This window comes from Biomphalaria glabrata, chromosome 1 (assembly GCF_947242115.1).
Source record: "Biomphalaria glabrata chromosome 1, xgBioGlab47.1, whole genome shotgun sequence".
NCBI lineage: Eukaryota > Metazoa > Mollusca > Gastropoda > Planorbidae > Biomphalaria > Biomphalaria glabrata.
In genome coordinates, this window is record NC_074711.1 from 14,682,952 (window position 1) to 14,703,719 (window position 20,768).

The 20,768-nt window shown below is 37.6% G+C and overlaps 1 protein-coding gene across 2 annotated transcripts in view; it reads left to right on the plus strand.

Moving 5' to 3' along the window:
* The first annotated feature begins 1,077 nt into the window (after window positions 1–1,077).
* The window catches only part of LOC106060454 (beta-1,3-galactosyltransferase 1-like), a 42,091-nt gene continuing 22,400 nt past the window's right edge, over window positions 1,078–20,768 (plus strand). The window contains exon 1 of one of the 2 annotated variants that reach the window (XM_013218335.2): window positions 1,078–1,099. The gene's annotated coding sequence lies outside the window, so the exon portion shown is untranslated. Of the gene's footprint in view, window positions 1,100–16,570; window positions 17,149–20,768 lie in introns of those variants that run through there. The other variant, XM_013218334.2, reaches the window with a different exon arrangement.

The window sequence follows — 20,768 nt, forward strand, 5'->3', positions numbered from 1 at the left end:
GTAGGAGAGGGGTTTAAACTTAAAACCCCCATTTGGCTTGGCTGCGCTCAAATAATTTTAGTGTGTAATTTGCTTTTTTTTATATTGAAGTGGTATTTTTTAAGCATCAAGCCCCTCTGAAGGGTGGTTTAAACTCAAAACTCCTTTTGGCAACGCTCACAGCATTTTGAGTGTGTAATTTGCTTTTTTTTTTACATTGAAGATGTATGTTTTAGCTTCAAACCCCGCTGGCGGGGGGGGGGGGAGTTTAAACTCAAAACCCATTTAGCTACGCTCATAACATTTTGAGTGCGTAATTTGCTTTTTTTTATAGTGTACAGGTATTTTTTAGCTTCAAACCCTACTGAAGAAGGGGGGGGGGGTAAAATCAAAATCCTTTCAAAATTTTGAGTATGTTATTTGCTTTTTTATATTGAATTGGGCGTTTATCGTAAATTTTAAAAGTGGTTTTAAAATCAAAATCTTCCTTAACTGTGCTCTTGGAATTTGGGTAGTGTCGTTTGCATTTTTGTTTTGGTTTTGTTTTATAGAAGAGGGGGATTTAACTGCTAAAACCCCTGGTAGGGGGTCTAAACTCAGAACCCACTGGTAGGGGGTTTTAAATTCAAACCCCCCTGGAGGGGGTTTTAAGCTCAAAACCCCATGGTAGGGGGTTGTAAACTCAAAAACCATTGGCTGTGCTGGGGCAAGTGATGGTTTAATATTAAAATCTCACCTATAATAAAGAAAATCAAAGCAAAAAATCAGTCACTAAATTTCGATCCCCACCCTGCGGGGGGGGGGATTTCATTTCGGGGGGGGGGGGGTTGAACGCCAACCCCCCTCCCGGATACGCCCATATATATATATATATATATATATATATATATATATATATATATATATATATATGGCCGGGGAGGGGGGTAAAAAAAAATCCTGGCTACGCCCATGCTCCAGCCTATTGTAGCCTGATAACATTATGGTTCCGCCCTAGGCTAATCATGCAATAGTGAGGTGTTTAATTCATGCAGCTTTAATGTCTTTGTATTTGGTATGGACGGACACGGGAGAAAGGGAGATAAGCCAAGTGTGCTAGTACACCCACTGCACAGACAAGGTAGGAGCACATAGCTATGTACTTTAGTAGATAATCATAGAAACAACGTAATTCTCTAACACATTTAGATCTATTCTAATTAATGGAAACCTACATTCACATTACATCACAGAAACAAACCAACCGTTTTCTATGGAAGTTGATTAATATGACAATAACTAGATAGTAAGCACCGATTGCGTTGTGGCGTAATGCATTGCAATATATTAATTAATGTTATCAGGATGGCTTGATGAATGTAATGAATCATTTCTTGATTACCTTTAATAAAAAAAAAAACTATAAATGGCAGGGCCGGTCTTAGATATTAGAGGCCATAGACGAATCGATTTTGGTGGCCCCAAATGAAATAGAAAAATAAATACCTAGTGTACTCCAACAATAACATGGGGCGCCAGCTTCTCTATTTCTTCTATGAACAAAATTGTTATGAGTCTTGTGTGGGCCTCCCCCCCCCCCCACACACACACTAATCGGAGGCCCTAGGCTACTGCCTAGTTTGCCTATGCCTTAGGCCGCACTGTATACTTTTTTTCATGCGCATCACCAAGCTGTCTTTGCCCGACCATCCATGTCGTTTACAAAGTGCAAGTTATTTCTTCCGCCAACGCTTTAAGTGCTATTGTAATAGAAGGTGCTCTACAAAGTTACACATTAAATTTACACAAGCGCCAAATTCAAACATCAAAATGAAGTAGTTGCAATACATACGAGTCAGAAGACTCTACACTTTATGAAAAAAATTTAAAATGAAAAAATCCTTCAGACTTTGTGCTACTTTAAATGTAAAAAGTACAGCAAAGCGGTAGCAGAGCGGTAAAGTGCTTGCTCCCAAAGTGAGTGGTCCTGGGTTTGAATCTTGATGAAGACTAAAATGTTTAATTTCGGGATTTATGCCACCCCTAAGCAAACCCAACTTTAAAGGATACATAACAATAGTTGGGGAAAGTTAGCCATATGACACTCGTTAACCGTTGGCCATAGACACTGATGACCTTTACATCATCTGCCCTATTGTTCGCAAGGCCTAAGATGGGTACCTTTTTTTTTTTAACATCACAGTAACAACAAATAAATTCCTTAAAAAAGACAGTACACCCCCTTTGTGTTCACTGAAAGTCATTGTTTGTCTGCATCAGAGGCGGAAAAATATGCTGGTCGTACTCTCGCAACTGGGTTTGCGTGGCCATGTGAAACACTACACTCATCCTCAATCTTGTTCGGAATCGAAGACATTTCCATTCCTATTTTTATAATGATCCTGTAAACATGCATACATTGTAAACAAAACAAGTTCGTCACCTAATCAAAGAAAGAGTTTCAAACGCAAAAATGTTCAATTATCCAGTTTATAATAAATCCTTTATTTTTTTATTTTTTTTTTACCTAATTTTGATTTATTTATAAAAAAAAAATGCGAGGTGTAGTGTGATATGTATTTTTTTTAAATAACGCATTTAATCTTGTACTTAAAAGTTACAACAGAACTGAAACTGTACAAAGAAAACACTGGCAAATGCTTTCTAGAACTACAACTTTCATGTATGCTTGCTAGATATACATATTTTGTTTATAGTGAGGCAAATGATTAAAAAAGTAGTTTTTCGCCCTACTACATAGAAGCCATATTGTAAACACAACACGAAGAATCGATCCTGCTACGTACTGTCATGATTAATGGATGGGCGATGTGGATATTGACAAAACAGGTGTACTTAACATGTGGTCATTACGAGTTTCTATGTATGTGTAAGACTGTAATTAGTTGGAAAGCTACACTTTCTGGTCATCAGATTGCTCCGATATTAGCACTTAGGGTTTCCATAGCTACAGATGTTTGCATAATCTTAGATCACAACCTATCTTGATAGCTTTATATTTGTTCGAATAAATAACAAAAAAGAAGATAATCACGTCCAACGCGCAGTGGCGGCAAGACCTAAATTTGGTGTGGGCGAGTTGTATTTGCGACACCATCTTGTGAAAAACAAACAGATGTTTATTTTAATTAATATACACATGCAACTGTTATAATTTATTCATGAAAATGCTATTTAAGAGAAACTAATTTTAAAAGAAAATTTAATCAACAAATTTTCTGCTTCTAACTTTACTCAACTCAAGTATAAAAGTCTCGCAATTTAATTTACAAGCCGTTACTATATCTGCTTTAATAGATGAAACTGCCAATTCTGATAGTGTTCATAAATCACTATATATGTGGGCACGATTTCATATCAATAAGTAGTTTTAATTATGAAAAGCTTTTCTCAGCTGATGTTTTCCCTCAGGTTTTGTTAACAATATTAGAACGATATTGTAGACTCGAAATATTTGTGTAAAGTTCTTTAAAATTATTTTTTTTTGAAATATATCGGAAAGCTGATTAACATCTTTAATGAAGTCGTTGTAAACTAGGGATCAAGTTTTGTAATTCTTTACATCATAAATACGGTTGGAAGTCACTGCTCTCACTGTCTCACTGCTCTCACTGTCACACTGTCTCACTGCTCTTACTGTCTCACTGCTCTCACTGCTCTTACTGTCTCACTGCTCTCACTGCTCTCACTGCTCTCTCTACTTTCATTGCTCTCACTGCTCTCACTGCTCTCACTGCTCTCTCTACTTTCATTGCTCTCACTGCTCTCACTGCTCTCTCTACTTTCATTGCTCTCACTGCTCTCTCTGCTCTCACTGCTCTCTCTACTTTCATTGCTCTCACTGCTCTCTCTACTCTCTCTACTTTCATTGCTCTCACTGCTCTCTCTACTCTCTCTACTTTCATTGCTCTCACTGCTCTCTCTGCTCTCTCTACTCTCACTGCTCTCACTGCTCTCTCTACTTTCATTGTTCTCACTGCTCTCACTGCTCTCTCTGCTCTCACTGCTCTCTCTACTTTCATTGCTCTCACTGCTCTCTCTGCTCTCACTGCTCTCTCTACTTTCATTGCTCTCACTGCTCTCTCTACTCTCTCTACTTTCATTGCTCTCACTGCTCTCTCTACTCTCTCTATTTTCATTGCTCTCACTGCTCTCTCTGCTCTCTCTACTCTCACTGCTCTCACTGCTCTCATTGCTCTAACTGCTCTCACTGCTTTCATTGCTCTCACTGCTTTCATTGCTCTCACTGCTCTCATTGCTCTCACTGCTTTCATTGCTCTCACTGCTCTCTCTGCTCTCTCTACTCTCACTGCTCTCATTGCTCTCACTGCTCTCACTGCTCTCTGCTCTCACTGCTCTCTCTGCTCTCACTGCTCTCTCTGCTCGCATTGCTCTCTCTGCTCTCACTGCTCTCACTGTTCTCTGCTCTCTCTGCTCTCTCTGTTCTCTCTGCTCTCTCTGATATCATTGCTCTCACTGCTCTCACTGCTTTCATTGCTCTCACTGCTCTCACTGCTCTCACTGCTCTCTCTGCTTTCATTGCTCTCACTGCTCTCTGCTCTCTCTGCTTTCATTGCTCTCACTGCTCTCACTGCTTTCATTGCTCTCACTGCTCTCTGCTCTCGCTGCTCACTCTACTCTCTCTGCTCTCACTGCTCTCACTGCTCGCATTGCTCTCTCTGCTCTCATTGCTCTCACTGCTCTCACTGCTCTCTCTGCACTCACTGCTCTCTCTCTGCTCGCATTGCTCTCACTGCTCTCATTGCTCTCACTGCTCTCATTGCTCTCACTGCTTTCATTGCTCTCACAGCTCTCTCTGCTCTAACCCTGCTCTCTCTACTCTCACTGCTCTCTCTGCTCTCACTGCTCTCGCCCACTCGGATGACTATTTCCTTTTTTGGATTACTTTAAAACTTTCTTCAATCATAAAGAAAACCAAAATGTTCAAAATGTTGACCTAAATCTCGAGTCTATAGTTGCTAATTAGAGAAATAATCATATTTTAAAAAGTCTAATTCATTATGGCTTTTAGGGGATAATAATTTTTTGTTCATGATAAAAGTTTAATGGGTCAGTTTAATTTAGAGTATTTTGCCAGGTATTTCTTTATTGGTTGGAATTTAGTTTGTCGGATTTGTCTAATCCATTCACGAAATAAATACATTGCCTTAAATGGACTTGTGTAAAATGTCATAATTTGACATGTGATAACATCTTCTACCATACGATCTCTCCTAATCAGGCCTTCTGTAAACACTGCTGAACACACAACAACACATCAACAACTTGACGACAAGGCTCCAAATAATCTGGTACTTTAATAATGGTCAATTAAAACAGCCAAAACAGCCAATATGACACAATTGGCAATACATCAACACTAAAAATGCTATACTGTACATCACCGTACTAAACTAATAAACTCTACTGTCTCTATCTCTTCCTAGACTCGTACATTCACTTCAGGACTCCACCAGGACCGACCTCATGGCAGACTAATAGTCCCGGTCCTTACACACACTGTGTCTCTGGTCCACGCAGGCTTATGATCAGATGACCATAACCCGGGTCCTATTCACGTGCAAGGTTCATACCAGTACTATCCCTTGCCCTTCGATATAGCACGCTAAACTGTATTACTGGCCTGTGTCAGCTGATCATACATAGTCAACCCTATTGCGTCGCGAATAGGAATTTTTGTGCTAAAGCGAATCGCAATGACTGAGTGTGGCTGGTTGCTTCGTATGATTTTTTAAACTTTTAATGCATTCACTTGACTTATTTGACTTAGTCCTTTAGATTCCCAGTGAAGCATAGGGCCGCATCCGTACTTTGCCATCATGCAATTTCCGTCGTGTCCATGTCCATCCTACCATTGTTGCTTTTTACAAAGCTTATATCAACTCACTATCCTGTCAGGTAAAAAGTTTGAACAAATTTTTTTCTCCCATTTCCCATTCTCAGAAAAGTTGAAACTTTGCACAATTGTTCGTTGTACCTGACTAGGCATGAATCAATAAAAAAATATTAACTAATTAGTTAATTAATTATTGGTAATTCATTATTTTAGTTTGACATCGAGATAAGGGGAATAACTGCTACTTATATATATGGAGCTAATCCCCTTATTACGTTTTAATACGTTGTTTCTCCTATTTCTCTTTCTCGGATCAAGTTGAAATTTGAAAATTATTCATTGTCATGATAAAAGTTTATTCATTGTCGATGACAGTACACGAATCAATCCAAAAACTAACCAATTAGTTAATCAATCAATCAATCAAACTAACTAATTAATTCGGTTTATATGTAAGAAAGAGAGCTAAACCCTGTCATTTTTAGATAACTGTCAGTAGACGTAACAAAAGCTTGTGGACCAGACAAAATTAGTGGCAAGCTGATCAAGCTATGTGCGGAGCAAATTTCTTCTATCTTCTGTCATATCTTTAACCAGTCATTGCAAACGTGCGTAATTCCAAACATCTGGAAAACTTCAGAAATCATACCAGTGCCTAAGAAACCAAAAATAGATTGCTTAAATGATTTCCGCCCAGTAGCACTAACACCTATTGTTATGAAATGTTTTGAAAAATATATCCTTAAACAACTTGTAGCAAAAGTCAATAACAGCCTAGACCCTCACCAATTTGCATACAAAGCAGCTAGAGGAACTGAGGATGCCATTCTATTGCTTTTGGACCAGCTTTATAAGCATCTCGATATACCCAAAACATATGCACGAGTCCTCTTCGTAGATTTCTCCTCGGCTTTCAATACCATACAGCCACATCTAATGATAAACAAACTGAGTAAGCCCTTACTTGCAAGCATGGCTTCTAAACTTTTTAACCCAACGGCCCCAGTATGTTAAAGTCAACAACACCAAATCGTCAACTCGAGTACTATGTACGGGTGCTCCACAAGGTTGTGTACTTTCTCCTGTGCTATACACTCTTTACACTAATGACATAAGAAGCATCTATGACTCAGTTAAACTCATTAAATTCGCTGATGATACTGCCATAGTCGGTCTTATTTCAGGAGACGAAACTCAGTATCGAAGCTCGATAGAAGAGTTTACAAACTGGTGCACCGACAACTTTCTAGAACTGAATGTAACAAAAACTAAAGAACTTATAATAGATTTTAGAAAGAAAAAACAAACTATACGTGAACTGCAAATAAACACTACATCTATAGAACAAGTAAAGGCATATAAATATCTAGGCATTATCATCAACAACAAGCTTTCATGGGAAGACCACCTTGGAACTCTGACAAAGAAAACAGCCCAGCGACTCTTTTTTCTATACAAACTCAACAGTTTTAAATTAAATAAGAAGATCCTTGAGACATTTTACGGCGCGACTGTACAAAATCTGCTAACATACGGAATAAGTTGTTGGCAAGGCAACGCCTCATCTAAACTGTTGAAAGGTCTAGAAAACATCATTAAAAAAGCATCAAAAATTACACTCACAACATTACCACATTTAAAGGAACTTTTTGAACAAACGTGCCTAAGAAAAATCGAAAAAATCTTGGAAGACAACGGCCACCCGCTCCATCAGAACTACGCCAGGTCGTCGCGAAGTGGGCGACTGCTGTCAATCAAAACAAGAACGGAGCGGTACAAAAACTCGTTCGTACCTCACTCGGTCAGACTCTATCACCGCCACTCATTGATCAGGAAACATGAAATGCACCAAGATACCTGTGTGTAGTCGCTGAATGAACTCTTTATGTTGTCTGTTGTATTTATGTGTATTTTTCTGTTGTGTTGTCTTTATATGAGAAACGAGTCCTTGTAATCACAACAAATTTCCGTAAGGATCAATAAAGCAGTCTTAGTCTTAGTCTTAGTCTCTTAATTAGCAGTTCTTTCCCTAAAATTTACTTTTTGATTGTTGTTCTTTTGATCTCTTCCATGTTTACTGTGAACTCACAGCCTTTATCTTCTCCAGAGGGTTCCAGTTCAGAGCCTTGCTTTCCAATATTTTCCCTTGTCCTCGGCATTGTCTTGCCAATCTATTTCCTGCTCTATTGTTTGCTGTTTTTCACAGACTGTAGTTAGAGATTTTGTTTGTTTACGTAGCACCAATTAAATGTCGTAAGCCTTTGTTGGTGAATGTCTGGAGTTTGTCTGCAATGCTATTTTCTACTCTTAGTGTCTTCGCTCGAGGCCCCTCGAACCGCGTGGTTAGGCGGTTGCCCATGTCGCCTACGCCTTGCACCGCTTCTGCCTCTGCCTACGTGTATTCATTTTTTAATGTAATCGTGCATGTTAAATCGACTTCAACTCTGCTAAGTCATTAGATTCTACAAGTTCCAATATGACTACCATCTCTGTAATTCTTCTAATTCTCTTTGTAAATTTGTATTAATCTCTACATGCTTTGATGAAAATCTGTTTACTGTACATGAGCATCAAGCCATCCATTTAATAACAGAAAGAAAGTCTTCCCTCTTTCGTTCCGATGTCACAATGATCCAAAACAAAGGACACGATCCTAAAACTATAAGATACAATCCCATACAAGAAATTAAATGTAAATATTGTAAACACGTCAGAGCCCTAAGGTTATTTATATCCTCTTTCCCTTCCAAGCCCTAACCTGAGCCTGCCAGGAGTGCATCTGCCACACTGCTTCTAACATTAATGTCTTGTTTTGTTTTTGTTTTTGTGCGAATCAAAGAATAGGCTAATTATATCAATGTGCCCCGCCCCTTTTTATATCCTGGTATGTATAAAATGAACAAAGTCTATTAGTTCCCCCCCTTCTTTGGCTTTGTAAAAAGTCTATTAGTTCCCTTTCTTTCTATGGCTTTATTAAAAGTCTTTTAATTCCCCCCCCCCCCATTTTTTCTTTGGCTTTATTAAAAGTCTATTAGTTTCCCCCCCCCCCTATTTTTTCTTTGGCTTTATTAAAAGTCTTTTAGTTCCCCCCCCCCTATTTTTTCTTTGACTTTATTAAAAGTCTATTAGTCCCCCCCCCCCATTTTTTCTTTGGCTTTATTAAAAGTCTTTTAGTTCCACCCCCCCCCATTTTTTCTTTGACTTTATTAAAAGTCTTTTAGTCCCCCCCCCCCATTTTTTCTTTGACTTTATTAAAAGTCTATTAGTTCCCCCCCCCCTATTTTTTCTTTGGCTTTATTAAAAGTCTATTAGTTCCACCACCCCTTTTCTTTTTCTTTGGCTTTATTAAAAGTCTATTAGTTCCCCCCCCCCTATTTTTCTTTGGCTTTATTAAAAGTCTTTTAGTTCCCCCCCCCCATTTTTTCTTTGACTTTATTAAAAGTCTATTAGTTCCCCCCCCCCTATTTTTTCTTTGGCTTTATTAAAAGTCTATTAGTTCCACCACCCCTTTTCTTTTTCTTTGGCTTTATTAAAAGTCTATTAGTTCCCCCCCCCTATTTTTTCTTTGGCTTTATTAAAAGTCTTTTAGTTCCCCCCCCCCATTTTTTCTTTGGCTTTATTAAAAGTCTATTAGTTCCCCCCCCCTATTTTTTCTTTGGCTTTATTAAAAGTCTTTTAGTTCCCCCCCCCCATTTTTTCTTTGGCTTTATTAAAAGTCTATTAGTTCCCCCCCCCTATTTTTTCTTTGGCTTTATTAAAAGTCTTTTAGTTCCCCCCCCCCCCATTTTTTCTTTGGCTTTATTAAAAGTCTTTTAGTTCCACCCCCCTTTTTTTTTTCTTTGGCTTTATTAAAAGTCTTTTAGTTCCCCCCCCCTTTTTTTTTTCTTTGGCTTTGCTAAAAGTCTATTAGTTCCATCCCCATTTTTTTCTTTGGCTTTGCTAAAAGTCTATTTGTTCCCTCCCTTTCTTTGTCTTTTTAAAAGTCTGTTAGTTCCCCCTTTCTTTGGCTTTGTTAAAAGTCTATTAGTTCCCTCCCTTTCTTTGGCTTTGTTAAAAGTCTATTAGTTCCCTCCCTTTCTTTGGCTTTGTTAAAAGTCTATTATTTCTCTCCCCCCCCCCCCCCTGACCTTTCTTTGACTTTGTTAAGTCTATTTGTCAACTTTCACATGTATAAACTTTCCTAGATATCAATTGATGTAAATCAGGACAAAAAATTTTGCACAGCTCGTCATAAAAATACCTACTCTCAATGGAGACAAACCAACCTTTTGCTGTGGGGCAATGACTTTACCTACATAAGCTCAACAATCATAAGCAATTAAAATGTAACAATAACATGACAAAAGTAATTTGAAAGCAGAACGACATTTAGACTGGGTATGGTTCTAAGCTATTTGAGTAATGGGGCCTCTTGTAATCAACATTAGGCAATTTAGTCATTTGCTTTTTTTTCTTCAAAACAATGTTTCGGCCTAAGCTCTAGATTATGTTGCCTACAGGTAAATCCAGCACAGGTTTTCTAGGCTTCTGCAGCCATGACAAACGTTTGGAAATACTTGACATCAACTAGATGCTGCTGTGGTAGGGCTATCACTAAACAACGCTTTTAATGGGAAAAGACAGCATTGTGGGTAAATTGTTAGTCAAAAGAGTGTTGAAATAGTTACCTACTAAAACAGTCTTTTTAAGCAGTACTTTGTACTTTTTAGGGAACAAAAAAAGCAGAGAAACAGTCTGCAAAGCGATGATGTCATATGCTTCGAAATACCCCCCCCCCCCCAACAAAAACAATTTTCTTGAAAGCATCGCCTACATTTCAACGTGATGTAGTGACGTAGGTTTAGACAGCTAATAACATGTTGATGCATTATTCATTTCAAATAAAACACCAGAAACGTAACAAAGTCACAAAGAGACCCGGAGGATCTTCTCTATGACACCAGAAACGTAACAAAGTCACAAAGAGACCCGGAGGATCTTGTCTATGACACCAGAAACGTAACAAAGTCACAAAGAGACACGGAGGATCTTGTCTATGGCACCAGAAACGTAACAAAGTCACAAAGAGACCCGGAGGATCTTGTCTATGACACCAGAAACGTAACAAAGTCACAAAGAGACCGGGAGGATCTTGTCTATGGCACCAGAAACGTAACAAAGTCACAAAGAGACCCGGAGGATCCTGTCTATGAGCTCAACACGGAGAAAACAAAGAATATCAAACACACTTTGCTTTATTCTCTCCCTTTGAGCAATTGATGCAGAAATTTTTATTATTTGCTCTCTATCTTAAAATCGAATTTACTTGCACATACTAATTTTGAAGCAAAAACATGCATACAGAATATATGTATATATTAAACTCTACCAGTTATTGTTTTTTTCTGTCTGGTTCAGATTATCCGTTCCTTTCTCTAATGCTTTATTGTTCTAAATGTTCTACATGTTTCTGATGTTCCTTCAGAGATGAAGATAATTTACTTCCTAGTCCAAACCTCCCGCAGGACGACGGGGGATGGAAGCGGGCAGGTTTTGAGCCCGGGACCATCGATAAGTCCAAACGACAGACCAGCGCGCAAACCGCACGACCAGGCAGCCATCATTGGAAATTTGTTGTGATTTTAATAACTCTTTTTTTCAAATTAAAAAAACAACATTCACATAAATAGAATGGACAAAACATAAAGAGTTCATTGAGTGATTACACACAGACGTCTCAATCCCTTTCACGCTCCCTAGTCAACGAGTAGCGCTAATACAGTCTGACCGAGTTAGGGACGAACTAGTTTTTGTTCGGTTCTAGTCTTGATTGACAGAAGGCGCCGCCACAGCTTGAGATTGTTATAACGGAGCGGGTAGCGGTGGTCTAAGATTTGTCCAATTTTTGCTGAGACATTTTTGTTTAAATATTGTAGTGTTGTGTTAAGTGGTTTTTAATGCTCTCTTTATGAGGTTGTCTAAGTGGCTCAACAGTTTAGATGAAACGTTGCCATGGCAGCAGGGATCAGTTGTTTGTTCATTCTGAAATCTATTATGAATTCTTTAGTTTTTGAGATTCATTTCTAAAAAGTCGTCAGTGCACCAGTTTGCAAGGTTTTCTATCGAACTGAGGTTGTCTCCTGAAATAAGAACGACTATGGCAGTGTGATCAGCGAATTTAATTAATTCAGTTAAGTCATAGAGGCTTCTTATGCCATTAATGTAAAGAGTGTACAATACTGGAGAAAGTACACAACTTTGTGAGCCCCGGTACATAGTACAATAATTGACGCTTTGGTATAGTTGACTTTAACAAACTGGGTACCCTGGGTTTGCAAGTTTCAACAAAAGTGTCAGCATACGTATCACGAAGGAAATTAAAGAAGGAAAGAAAAAGTGGATAAAAAAAGAATGTCAAGAAATTGAGAGGAACTGAACAGAAACGAAAGTAAAAAAGTGTACCAACTGGTAAAGGAGCTCACCACCTCAAAGCATGGAAGAACTAACACAATACAAGACAATGACGTGACGTACCATGAACTGAGGATGTGATAAGAAGATTGACTGAGTACTTCTCAGAGTTGTACAACTTTGAAATCTCAGGAGGTCTCCAGTTACTAAAATTTCTTACAGAATCCAACGTCAACGAATATCCTGTTCTTCGCTCGGAAGTAGCATCAGCTGCGAAAGCATTATAAAAGAGAAAATCAGCCGGAGTGGACAGGTGAGCTTCTAAAGGCAGGACAAAAAACAATTATAAACGCACTTTTAAAGATTTGCAAAAAGATCTGGCTATTAGAGAATGGCCCAAATCCTGGACCCAATCACTAATCATCATTCTTCCAAAGAAAGGCAATTTACAACTCTGGTAAAAATACCGGACCATCAGCCTCATAAGCCATCCCAACAAAATTATATTTAACCGGCTGAAACCCAATAGCATACATAATTATATCAGGAGAACAAGCGTAGCAGCACAACAGAACAAATTCTAAACCTCAGGACACTCTGAGAGAAATGCCTTCCATACCAACAGAATTCTTATGTCTTTATTTAAAAAAACAAACTTTCGACAGATTATGGCATGGGGCACTCTGTGCGACAATGAAAAAGTACAATGTAAATCAAAACATAATAAAAGTATTAATGGCTACGTCACTGACTTTAAATCAAGCAAATAAAATATAAAACTATTTCCACACTTTCAATCAAGCAAATAAAATATCGATACTAGAATATATTATTGATGAAATCTGTGTTATTGTTTTTCTCTTTGTCTTCCAAATGCGGTCAGCCATTGGCCTATCCCCAGATTGAGCAACTATTGCGCCTAAAGATACGGAGAATTTACACCGTAGAAGTAACAGTAACACACCTAGGTATCTAATTATAAACTCAGAACAGCTAGATCTATATCTACTACAGTATATCCGTGTTTTTGTTCATGGAAGTGTAAACAAAAGGTATTAGGAAAGTCCATGTTTTTTTTCCAAAATGACTAAGGGATTAAATATAAATCTTTTGTTTTCAACTTAATGACACCGCTTTGTGCCTTGCTATTACGGTAACATGCTAGGTATGGGACAAAATGTATTACATATAGAGACGAAGACAGGATTCACCAACCAGCTCATTCGGAAAGGGAGGGAAGAGGTGATAAGGTAAAAGTAAATTTAAGTACCCCCTTTCAGACCTTAGGATCTATGGGGCAGATAATGTAAAGATCATTTATTTCTTTGGCCAACGGTTAACGATCAGGGTGTCATGTGGCCAGCACAATGACCAACCGCCTTTGCGTCTTAAACTAATTAAGAATTACTTAAGGTCAACAATTCACGAAGAGAGATTGAACAATGTGGTAATTCTTGCTATTGAGCATGATCTATGTAGGAAACAGAATTTCGATGATCTACTGTATGACTTCGCTACACACAAGGCTCGTAAAGAAAAGTTAATTTGATCGTGATTTTGTACTTAGTTAAGAATGTATAAAATGAAAAAAAAGAATTTATTTTTTAATACAAAATCTTAATTTTCACTTATTATCCTTATCTCTACCCAGAATGGGCCCCGCGCAACCCGTTTCGCATAGGGCCCCTCAATTGCTAGGACCGGCCCTGTATCACATCCTGTAAAGGAGTAACGGACAACTTGGCCGGACAATAAGATGAGGACCTTTCTATATTATACAAAAGAAATTAGAAAATTGTGTTCCCTAGTCCAAAGTTATGTTAATCAAACTTCAGAAATGTGTAGCAATATATGCATCTGCCAAGAGCTATCGTAGTGCTGAGTCACTTGAATGAAACTTGTGTTAGATTTATCTAGTGAGTTCTTCTTGACATCATCTTATGTTAATAATGCATTCCTTTATTTCCATAAGTGGCCGTGCTCCTCAGTATATACAATCTAATAAAAACATTTTCTATAGATCTCAAAGATGTCTGTCTACACGACAGGAAATCAATTTCCCAGATGGATATGAACGAAGTGAATGCCAATAAAGAACAAAGAAACGAAGAAGTAGACATAGAAGTGGTTTTATACACATGCTGCTCAGTAAGGATGTAGAATATATATTAAACAAACTTTTTTATCTTCCCCTAAAGTCTTAACAGATATTTTGTGGCTTTCTTATGGATTATATTTTAAGGCTGTACTTTTTTCTTTATGATGTTGTTTCTATTTAAAACAAAACAACATATTGGCTATCAGTGAGTATCACTCATCATCTCAGCCCATGGGCGTAGCCAGGATGTTTGTCGGGGGGGAGGGGGTTGGGGGATTTCCCCCCCCCCCGCTAAATAAATAAATAAATAAATATATTCTGACCCTTCATTCTTTAGGAAGACGTTTATTGAACCCCAAACCCCTGTGGCTACGCTCATGTCTCAGCCTATGAAACGTGTGATCCCTTCTGATTCATGGGCTTCCAGTTTGTTTCCTCGGGGTTCTGGGCGAGTCTATTGGAGTCCAATCTTTCTATCCAACTGTCCCCACTATTAGGGCTTTAAAATAATTTTAATTAAAATTCTAGAGATACACTGGTAAATATTGACCTTCTTTTATTGTTGGGAGGGGCTGAACGAGAGTTAGAGCCCTTGAATGTTAAGTTCCAGTACCGAATGTGTTGTTAAAGGGTATTACTAATACACTAAGTGCGTCTTATAGTCCGCCAAAATCTAATGTGTATAGATAAGTGTACAAGTGGTTGGATGATCGCCTCACTAATGATCCTACTAAGTTTGACTATAGTCATTAATTTTTAATGCTGTGCTTTACTTGTGTACCACACATGTGACATATCACACTTATGAAGTTGTTTTGTAAACCCTCTGCCCCATCTATTATTTGGATGGGATTCAAATTTTTTGTTAACATTACAGTAGAATGATTACAAATTAGAATTAGATTAAACAAATAAACAAAAGTGTAAAACTCATCCAAAATCAGAGTTGCCACCTTTACATTCTCGCTAGGAATAATTGTGTTGACATTTTCAAAGACAAAATTTTATTTGTTTAAATTTTTATGTAGACTTTGGCCTTGGCTTTTTTTTTTCTATTAAGAGTTTTCAAAATGCATGTAATAGTTAATCCCTGGATAGTATGGGTCCATGGTTAATCCCTGGATAATATGGGTCCATGGTTAATCCCTGGATAGTATGGGTCCATGGTTAATCCCAGTAATCTTCTCTTTGTTTACGCTGTATACCCAGCTGCAACGCCAGCCTTAAATCATCGGAGGCCCTTGTGGGTAAGGTGACTTTGTTGGCCCCAAATGAAATTAAAAAAAATATCGGAAAAAAATATTATGCATTTATTAAAACATGATTGTCTAAATCTAAACCAACAAATAAATGTAATTCATGTATCACAATTTCCATAGTAGAGACATGATTAGACTAGTAAACATAAAGTCACAGTGCCCTGCTATGTTAGAGATCTGAAACAAGTTTCGCAATTTTTTCTCTAAAAATGTTTTTTAGTCCTCATGCGAGACCCCCACCAAATGGAGGCCCTAGGCGGCTGCCTAGTTTGCTTATGCCTAAGGCCGGCACTGCCAGCTGTCCCTTTCCACTTCCAAAGCCGTTTGCAATCAGGTGCTCTCTTCTATGTTAGTTAAAGCTAGCTGGCACCTAAGCTGGTCTTTAGAGCGTTTCCTTGGGGCACCTGTTACGCCGACCACCTGAATCCATAGAAAATATTAACCAATTAGTAAATTAATCATTGGTAATTAATTATTTTGTTTGATATCGAAAATGGGAAATAACTTCTATATCCTCTAGTGATTTAGTTGTAAGTGCGGAGTTCTTCCCCTTATATAAGCTTTGAATTTTTAAAAAAAGGATTCTTGATATTTTGTTTGCTTTAAATCTAAAATATTAAAAAACTACGTACCATTTCTAAAAGAAACGCTGAAATGGTTTGAAAGAATAGTTTTCACATTTCATCCCTGCTTGAAGATTGGGGCTCTAAACTCTAAAAAATCTAAACTCTAAACTTGCCACCTGACGAGAGAAAAACAAAACAAAACAAAAAACAAAAGACACGCAGTTTTGTTTTTGTCACAGTGGCCTCTCATTCATAGCCGAGAGGCAAGTAGAAAACGGTGTTAGTGGGGAGGGGGGGGGAGGAAGTGAAGAGATATTCGAAGGGAATGGCGGGAAGGGGGGTTGAAAGGAAGGATAAATGTCATGTCATTTGAACGCAGGACTCTGTCATTGTTCTAGCCCCCACCCCCGCACCATCTCCTGTCATAGTGTGTTTTTTTCCCCTTATGTTTCTCAAAAGACTGCCAGTGACTCCACAGCGTGGCAGTTTGTTGCTAGTGAGGCAGGCGACAACATTCTCATTTCATTAATAAGGATTATTATAATTTAGTTCAAACGTTACATGATATTTTTTTCCATCTACTCATCAAACCGCTATTATTGAATGAACTACAATACTTTTTATGGCTTTATAAATTCGATTTTATTGACTAAAAATAACACGATTGCCTTATTATTTAAAGCTAGACATAGATCTAGATCTACATTGTTGCCAATTAGGTTTGGCTCTAGAACACATATTTCTGGCAGTGAATTGTTCAGCCACTCTCTCCCAATTGTTGTAGTTTAAACAAGGACAATGTTGACCTGCGTTTCTATTTTAATTCCTAACAGCTAAGTACGTAGCCCTATTGTTTGGTTTGTGTTTTATGGTCGTAAGTTCCTGTCTCAGCTGTGAGTGAAAGACAGCAGTGGATGTGTTGTACAGTGTTCTTAAATTACTAGGACATTTCAGTGTGATAGGCACTCTGTTTGCTTCATTTTTCAAGTAGATCCTCAGGTAAGAAAGAACAAATAGTTAATTCTTTACGTAGATTTATCGAATATAAGAGGAATATTTCAATACATGCTTTACTTTATGAAATGGGATCACGGTATATTTATCATTGCGCTTCTAGTCTCTTTCAGTGTTAGTTTCTGCTTTGTATACTTCACATCATTCTAAGATCCAGAACTTATAGCATATATCAAGAAATACAAAATATTTACTTATATCTATGTCAGAATTTAGGCCTGGGCACTTAGTAACGAAAATAAAATAGTACTTTAAATAAACTACAGTTTTGTAGTACTTTGCAATGATTTATCTAGAAGTTTATTCAAACTGCACTTGTATAGAACGGAGAGATTGTTACATAAGAAAAAAAAAATGTGCATATGCTACAATTGTGTAAAAGTCCACATCAGAGGCGGCCTTAGCAGAGCGTGGGTACCTGGGCGAGTGTCATATGTGGGAACTGAGCCGTAAGGGTAGACTTTATATTCCGTAGACTTCCACTTCTAACGGGCTGGTCCGCCTCTAACACTGTAGGCCTCATTTTTGTTCCAAAACATAGTACCTTACTTATTGGCCGTTTGACTACATTACGTACTGTATTGTAATTGTTCTGCATGTAAGATTTTGCCTTTACTAATCAACGTAACTAATGATTCAGAAACATTTTACATGAAAAATCAACAAACTAGGTAATAATGATTTCTGCTAATCCTTTTGGAGTCGGAAAGTAACAATTAATTACGGAGGAAAACCGGAACAGTTGCCAATTAAACTAACACTAAATAGTTGCTTAGATGGTCAACGATGGATTTAATGGCGGAACTTCTGGCTTTTCGCTGTGCAAAGTAGTGTTGTTGTTTTTTTAAGCCAAGGTGAACTGTTAAACAAAGATAGCCTCTTAGAATCGACAGGTGTCTTAAACGAAACTGAATGGAATTTCTAAACCAAAAATGTCATGTTAAGAGCTTACATGGTAATTGGTATCACTTAGGTGCAGGAAAAGGCTTCTAAAATATGGAATAATAGATTTTTGAGAACTGGTCTGGTTTTCAAAACTGAAGGTGAAAGAGAATCTCCGTTCGCGTGGCCCCCATTAGGCGCGGGGCTAGGGGCGGTTGTCCCACTTGCCACCCCTAAGGCCACTACTGGTCCACATTTTCCTATATAATCTTGCCTTTTATTTCTACTCCAAAATCATCGAAGTTCGAATTGTTTATTTTATGATCCTAAGCGATTTTTGTTTTCATTTCGATTATCGACTAGCAATGCTTAGTACACAATGACCAGTACTTCCATTATCGATCCCCTATAGACTTAGTCAACATTCAGCGCTTCAAAGAAAGCGAGTTGTTGTAACGACGATGTTTACATTTCCCAAAAGGGGGGGGGGGGGCGACTCTTCAGGCGTTACTTAATAGAACGTTGGCAATCAAAGGTGTTGTTTTTAGCATTTGTTTTCTGTGTAAGAAAGATGAAGCGTGGGGAGTCGAATTGTGTGGAGCTGACATTGTGGGGAAGTGAATTGTATTGAGGTGGTGTATGGAGGTGAAAAATGTGAAGGTGCATTGTGAGTATGTGAAGTGTGTGAAGGTGAATTATTTGGAAATTAAGTGCATGGATGTGAAGTGTGTGAAGGTGAATTGTTTGGAAATGAAGTGCATGGATGTGAAGTGTGTGAAGGTGAATTGTTTAGAAATGAAGTGCATGGATGTGAAATGTGTGAAGAATGTAAAGAAATAATAGTCCGCGGATATGTGACACATTACAATGGCATAAATGCATTTTTTTCTCTTTAGTTATTTCATATCTTTTGAATGAAAAGAGGAAATACAATGAGATCATGCTCTAATGTTCACTCTCTCTATTCCAAATCATTTGTGTAACTCTGTAAATCGACAACAAACACGCTAGAAAAAGAAAACATTCAAAACAGTTTTTACATAGAATTTCTTCTTACTTCAAAATGTGAGGACTTTATGAATTCAACTTAATTGGTGTATTTAAGGAATTTATAATGGACCTCATTCACCAATCGTTAACAAACAGCATTTAGCCACGTGATAATATTGATAAAACAATGAAAATTACGTATCACGTGACAGCCTTTATGGATTGCGTAATTTGTATACAAGATATAGAGAACCACGTGGCAAAATGTTGTTTGTTTACGATTGGTGAATGAGGTCCATTCATAAACGCCATCTAAAACTTAAAACAAAATTTGTTAGCATTCTCAAGGCTTCACTGACAAGTTCTTTGAAGAGATAAAGTTTATTACATATATCAAAACAACCTCACAGACCTCACTGACCTCACTGAAAGTCTCCGCTACACCAATATTTTAATTAGTTTAATAACATTAATTGGCCCAATTACTAAATTTCAAGGGAACTAATCCTGAAGACACGATTGAAAAGTCGTTGACATAGTTTGATGAGTCAGAAAGAGTCAGACACACGAAAGACAAAGCAGCCATAAACAAGCCTAATATACAGATCTTGTTTATCTAAGGGAATGAACTCCGCACTTAAAACAATATCTTTCAATAATGTAGAAGTTATTTTCTCTTTTCGATTGCAAACAAAATAATCAATTCCAATAATTAATTGACTAAATGGTTAATTTCTAAAATTGATTCATGTTTTGTTAGGTACAATAGGTTTTTAATTAAATTTTCAAATTGATTCGAGATTGGGTGTGGGGCAAATAACGTGTTCAAACTTTTTACCGGACAGACAGACAAACAGACAGAGTGAGTTGATCTAAGCTTTGGAAAATTAAAATAGAAATAAAAAGACACTTTAAAAATATATTTTTATGGTTAAGTTTTTATTTCAATATTTCAATATAAAGTCATCAAAGTACATGTATATAAACTCAACGTACATTTATATAAAGTCACCAAAGTTCACCCGTTTGCATTATTTTAGTGTTCAGAAAAACAGTTTACAGTTCCCCTTCATATTTTGACTTCATCGTAGAAGGTCGCGATATCGGGTCCATGAACAAGTGGCCCATTACGTTCAGTCAAGGTCCCGTAAAAAACTCATGAGCCACTTGACTTGTGTGTACACTGTAATGTCTGAGCCACTTGACAACCTTGCGACTATTGTTCATAGCGCTGCCATAAACTTTTCTACGGACTAGAAATAAAACTATATTACAGAGGCGTGGTGAGCACATTAGCTGCCCAACAGAAAACGTTTATTTATCACTCCAATAATTCAAAGCGCGAATCGCTTCTTCTTAAAATCTCATCAACTTTGGGTTTCTTTATTTTGACATAATGCGAACTAAAAAAAAAAAGTCCAAATCTGTAAAGTCTAGTGATGCCCAAAACCTTTTCGACATGGGGACATCAAATTTCCAACACATCCCCGCCCCCCAATCAATTGCCCAATAGAATGGAACTGGGCGTGAGCGGTTTCATAACGCAACGTGTCATTTTCTGGTAGCCCACTTCAAATTCGTTAGTAGGAAACAACAAAAAATATTATAACTCCCGGAACACTGGCATAACTCACTCGTCTGTTTGTCTGGGTGGATTCTTTTATACTTTATCTACCACTTCCCACTTTTAGATCAAGTGTACATTTTTCAAATTATTTATAGTCAAAAACAAT